Source organism: Peromyscus leucopus, chromosome 15, assembly GCF_004664715.2.
Source record: "Peromyscus leucopus breed LL Stock chromosome 15, UCI_PerLeu_2.1, whole genome shotgun sequence".
NCBI lineage: Eukaryota > Metazoa > Chordata > Mammalia > Rodentia > Cricetidae > Peromyscus > Peromyscus leucopus.
The window spans coordinates 57,872,576-57,878,575 of record NC_051076.1 but is presented as its reverse complement, the minus strand read 5'-3'; the positions used below and the strand labels follow the sequence as shown (position 1 = coordinate 57,878,575).

At 49.6% G+C, this 6,000-nt stretch overlaps 1 non-coding gene across 1 annotated transcript; it reads left to right on the top strand.

Annotated features, from left to right (window-relative positions):
• The first annotated feature begins 953 nt into the window (after positions 1 to 953).
• LOC114698138 lies at positions 954 to 1,057 on the top strand. The gene has a single exon (XR_003735304.1). It is a non-coding gene; the product is annotated as a U6 spliceosomal RNA (small nuclear RNA).
• The last annotated feature ends 4,943 nt before the right edge of the window (positions 1,058 to 6,000 follow it).

Genomic DNA, 6,000 nt, shown 5'->3' with positions numbered 1-6,000 from the left:
TAGGTTGTAGTGGAAGGGTGATGACGTGTCTGCCACTACCTGGGTTTGTGCCCAAGTATGGTCAAAAGCTGAGCACTTTAGGCAGGGACTTGGGTAGCCGGCAACTTCAGGGGAGGAAGCAGCAGTAGTCTCCAAGAATGTGGAATTGGGCTTTCTGGCACCTTTCCACTGTTCAAAGACTCTCTGAGAGGGTGGGGTTTGGAGAGAGAGAGAGAGACAGAAAAGGGGGTTTCCGGATCCTGCAGGAGTGAGCTGGAGGTTCCAATGGAACACACACACACACACACACACACACACACACACACACACACACTCCTTTTGGATATGGTTGGCCCTCGTATGCACCAGTGTTCCTATTTATTTAAAGGTTCATTTTATTTCTATGTATGTGTGCATCTGTGTGTACGTGTGTGCGTATTTGTGTGTGTGTGTGTGTGTGTTTGCATCTGTGTGTATGTGTGTGTGTGTTTGCACGTGTGCACATGCACACTTGTGTGTCAGTGCCAGCGGGGCCAGAAGAGGGAGTCAGAAGCCCTGGTTACAAGCCAGTGTGAGCCACCCAATGTGGAAGCAGGCATGGGTGCTAGGACGTGACTTCTGTCCTCTGCAAGCAGCAAGTGCTCTAACAGCTGCCATTGCTCCGGCCCCTTCACTGTCTCTCAGTTTCCTGAGACCCAGTCCACATTTTGTAAAGTCTTTGAATTGCTCCACTGTAGGAGTTTGGACCCAGTTTCTGCAGGATGTTTCCCACCCTCCCTCCACTCCAGCTCCATTCCACAGGCTCTACAGATAACCTGCCCCACACTGGCCATGGTCTTCACTTGCTTCAGCCAAGCTTACAAGCGATTATACTCCAGGACCTTGTATACATCCGCCTAAGTCCCAGACCGCCACTTATCTCTTAAATCTCCAACCTGAGAAAACAGGCATTTGTGCCTAGCCTTAGGAATAATCTCAGTGCTCGCTCAGCAGCACTAAAATCGGAATGATACAGAGAAGATTAACATAGCCCCTGAGCAAGGGTGACACACAAATTCGTGAAGCGTTCCATATTTTTAAAACTTTATGTAAAAGCATTTAGCTAAACTGCAGTTTCCCTTAGAGACTTTTCCCTTCCTATTCTTAGGGTTTTACCAGATTTACTATGAAAAACCGTCACAGAAACAATAATCAGAGAGAGAGAGAGAGAGAGAGAGAGAGAGAGAGAGAGAGAGAGAGAGAGAGAGAGAGAGAGAGATTCCTGGGATAGAAAGGCCACATAAAAAGATAAGCCACAGAAGAAAATTCCAAGCCACATACAACTTTGTGGGCAACTTGTAAAATTGTCTCTAGGCACTTTCATTTATGATAGCTAGAGAAAATAATAAAAGTATTTGATTTTGGTTAAAAAAAGAAAATCTCCATGGAGTGTTAGAACAGTTCTTAAAAAAATCTCAAATTATTCTTTTTCTCTCCACCAATACTTTTCTTACCAATTACATATACAAAGGGTTACACACTTACGTACATACATACAATTACATACTTCAAGGGTTTGACTGTTAGGTTTATCGTGTTTGGATTTTCAGTGGGAACATCACGGGATGGCCCAGTCCATCTTGAAAACTCAGCCATTTAGTAAGGACCTGTAGAATGGGCCCTGCCTTTCCCTGCATGGCCTCTTGCCTCCAGCCCTATCCAGCCAGCCCACCACGAGGCACACTGGCGTTCCTGAGGTTCGATGCTCTTGCCAGGAGGATCCCGGCAGTGGGCCTCTCTTCCCAGGGCTCCTTTCCCAACACCTCAGTGAACTCAGGTCTGTGCAAGAAATTCAGCTTTTGAAATCACTTAACCTACTTCTGAGACTTCAGTACAAAGACCAGCTGCGGAGTTAACACCTCCCAGGAGCCTCTCCCTGTGTTCTGTCCTAGATTGCCTGAAGAGGTAGATTGGAAACTGAGGCCCAGAAAGGAAAAGTGTCCACCAGCCGGAGTCCCAGGAGAGGCCAGGGAAGTAGGGAGTGTCCATGTTGCTAAAGATAGGTTCTGACGTTCTGAGCTGGGGGTGGGGAAGGCGGGCAGGAATGTATTGGAGCAGGGCAAAGCTGGGAGAGAGAGAGAGAGAGAGAGAGAGAGAGAGAGAGAGAGAGAGAGAGAGAGAGAGACAGAGACAGAGACAGAGAGAGAGAGAGATGGTATTACAGAAACAACACCCTTGGCCAAATTTAGATTTGATCAGGTAACTGTTAAGTTGCCAAACTTGGTCCACATTGCCCTCACCCATGTTATCACCCTCTGTCAGTGCCAGCCTGGGGATAGCTTTGCCTGGGGCAAAGTCCCACTGGCCAGCTCCCTGCCTGGATACCTCTTGTCCCCTCTACCCCATAATGAAGGGCTGGCACCCTCACTTAGGAGACTTCTCATGCTAGAAGAGGCGTCTGAGTTGGGAGTCTCCCAGAGCTGTCTTTAACTGGCCTCATCCCATGGGACTGACATCCAGGCAGGGCACACAGTGCCATTATGTCCTGTGTCCTATGCCCTATGGCTTCTCCTCAGACCAAGCCAGCAGGGTTGGGCTTCCTCTCCTTATTTAAGCCCTGCATGGCACTACTCAACTTCCTAGCCTCAGCCTCTGTCCCTTTCCCAACCCAGTGTGTAAAATAAAGCTATTTTGGCTGCTGTGGATATCATTCTATATAAATAAAACACTGATGGTCAGTGACCAGGCAGGAAGTATAGGCGGGACAAAGAGAGAGGAGAATTGGGGAAACAGGAAGAAGGAGGGAGAGACACTACAGCCACTGCCAGGAGAAGCAACATGTAAAGACGCCGGTAAGCCACCAGCCGTGTGGCTAGGTATAGATTTATAAAAATGGGTTAATTTAAGATATAAGAACAGTTAGCAAGAAGCCTGCCACGCCATACAGTTTATAAGTAATATAAATGTCTGAGTGATTATTTTATATGTGGATTGTGGGACTGTGGGGCTTGGGGAACCTGGAGAGAAGCTCTCCAGCAACATTTGGCAGCTAAGTATGGAAGGAGAGCTGCTAAGAGAATGGGATGTAAAACTCTTAGGGGAGCGGGGAGCAAGCCTCGGGGAGTCTGGCTCTCCACCATTTTTTAGTTAGGAAAAGCTGAAGTACTCCTGCAGTTCCTGACTTTGGAACTCTTTCTTGTGTTCCCCAGCCCTTTACTGGCTAAAGCTTCACCTCCCTTTGCCCTCTTCAGGGTGGAGTTTAAGGACAGGAATAAAGAAAGAACAGAGGAATTGCCATCTTTGAAATCCCCCTGCCTCAGACCAGGCTAGCCTTGGAAGGGGCTGTGGGGGCGGTGTGAGCGACACAGCAGTTGAACAAGAGCTATCCCAGCAGGAGGAAGGCCTGGTGGGAGGCACCTGGCCCTCACCTTTTAGCAGGAGGGATGGGAAGGAGGGATCTGTGACCAGTGCGTTCCTCTTGGTCCCCACACAACAGTGATGCCGCCTTCTTCTCCCAGAGTAACTTTACCTAGGTGTCTCTCTAGTCTCATCTAGCAGATGGTTTCTTTGGCTTGCAAAGAGAAGAAATGGGCTCTTAAATGAGGAGAGTTCAAGGAAAAGGGACTAGAACCAGGCCCATGAGCGACACCTGCTCAAACCTACAGGGAACGATGTCAGGGCTGCGGTTTCTGCACCTCCCCATTTAGTCACCTGTCTCCTCTGACAGGGTGGGAAAGAAGTCAACTTCGTTCCTTGTGCACACACCAGCAGCTTCCCAAGTCACTGCGGAAAGACAGCTCGGTCTGCAGAGACCTGAATGGACCTGCACCAGAAGAGATGTGGTTTTACTCTGGGCCTGGGTTCTGACCCTGGGATGGATGAGAAGGTTCCATCGTGTTCAGACTGGGTGTCCCGCCCGTAGCTGCTCCTCCTCGGCTTCTCAACAGCCAAGCAGAGCTGGGTGGCCTCTGCCATCCAAGGGCAAATTGCTCCTGGGGCAGAAGGGTCAAGGACAGTCCTCAGTATCAGCTTGGTCTCACTGCAGTCACGTCAGGTTTTACCTCTGGACTAACACAGTCCTTCCTAGAGAGTAAGATACAATAAAAATGCCCATGTATTGTGGAATATTCCTTTACACTGTGTGAAGATGTGTCACTGTGATTGGTTTAAATAAAAAGCTAAATGGTCAATAGGTAGGCAGGAGGTATCGGAGGGACTTCTGGACAGAGAGAGTTCTGAGAAGAAGAAAGGCAGAGTCACCAGCCAGACTCAGAATAACCAGGATCGGCATATGGAGATGAAGTAACGGGTGTGTGAAAGAATGTAGATTTTTAAATATGGGTTAATTTAAGTTATAAAAGCTAGTTAGAAACAAGCCTAAGCTAAGCCCATGCTTTCATAATTAATAATAAGTCTCCGTGTCATTTTTTGTGAGCTGGCGGTCCCAGAAGTAAAGTCCGTCTATGCCCGTGGACCCCGTCTCCATTTCATTACCTTTTCAAGCCTCACAGGCTTTTGATGGTGTAAGAAGCCAAGGGCGGTCCAGGGGGATGGCTCAGCAGATGGAAGTATTTGCTATGGTAGCCTGGCAACCTGCGTTTGATCCCCCTGAGTCCACATGAAAAGATGGATGCAGTAGTGTGTCTGCAATCCAGTACCCTGGCAGTGAGACAGGAACGGGGAGCTCCTGGGTGAGCAAGCCTGGGGTAGCTGCAGCGCACAAGACAGACTGTCTCAAAGATGTGGAAGGTGAGACTCAAGTCCACATGCACATTGTGTGCCATGTGAGCACATGGGGGAGTGGGGGGGGGGAGTTGGGCGAGCCCTGTCACACACTCACGGGAGCATGCAGGTGTGGTCAACTTTAATGTTTGTATTGAAGGATGAACATTCCTTTAAAATGTGCCTGCCTGCTGGGCAGTGGTGGCGCACGCCTTTAATCCCAGCACTCAGGAAGCAGAGCCAGGAGGATCTCTGTGAGTTCGAGGCCAGCCTGGGCTACAGAGTGAGATCCAGGACAGGCACCAAAGCTACACAGAGAAACCCTGTTGGAAAAAACAAAACAAAACAAAACAAAGATGAGCCTGCCATAGCAGCATTAGTTTCCCTCACATCCAGCTGTGCTCTGACCAGGAAGAAAGCAGAGGGACAATTCAAAGGCGGCACAAGGCAGTCTCTCAGTTCATCCCCCTCTAGCTCCTGTTACCAGGACAACAGCGTGGCTCGGGACCAGACAGAGAAGCGGGCTGAAGCAGAGCTGCCCGCAGACCCCGAAGCTCCGATTCCCTCTCCTGCCATTTGTTCAAACAAACCGCCCCCTTGAAGCTGTTCGTCAGGCCACATCTGCAAACTAAGCTGGGCTGGTGGGATGGTTCCTGCGAAACTGCAAGTCGGGGGTCCCCGGGAGCTGGTTATCCACAAACACTCTACCTGGGTTTCCACAGCAGCCCTGGGCACTAACAGGAACAGGGGCTGAGTCTCTTCAAGACTTCTCCTGCTCCTTTGCACTTCCCAGCTTCCCCCTGGCCAGCACTTTACCACACCCTCTCCCCAGCCCCACAGGGCACTCGAGAGTTGAGTGTCTATGTTGTGTTGACTCTGAAAGAACTGAGCTGCTGGAACACTCTCAAAGCAATCATTTTGATATAAAAACTACCACTGCCACTACCCCCCAGAGAAACAAAACACCTGGATCCAGGCAATGATGAGTCATTCACTCCAAGCTGCATTTTCCAGAGCAGTCAGCAGGATCGAATGAACAATGGAAGACTACTGTGACAACAGAATGATTCAAACTGAACACTGTGAAGGCTGAGTTCAGAGGGGAAGCCGCCACAGGTCGCCACTTGGCCTCATTCTCTGTGTTCTGTATTCTGTGTTCCAGCTGCATGGTGCTAAAGGAAAGGAATACGTTTCTAAGTCTCCTCCACTCAGGCAGGCAGGCTTAGCAGTGAGTGAGCTATAAGAAGCGTATCGGCTTGTCTCCATCCAGAGCAGTGGTTCTCAACCTGGGGGAGGGGAAGTCACAACCCCTGGGGAGGG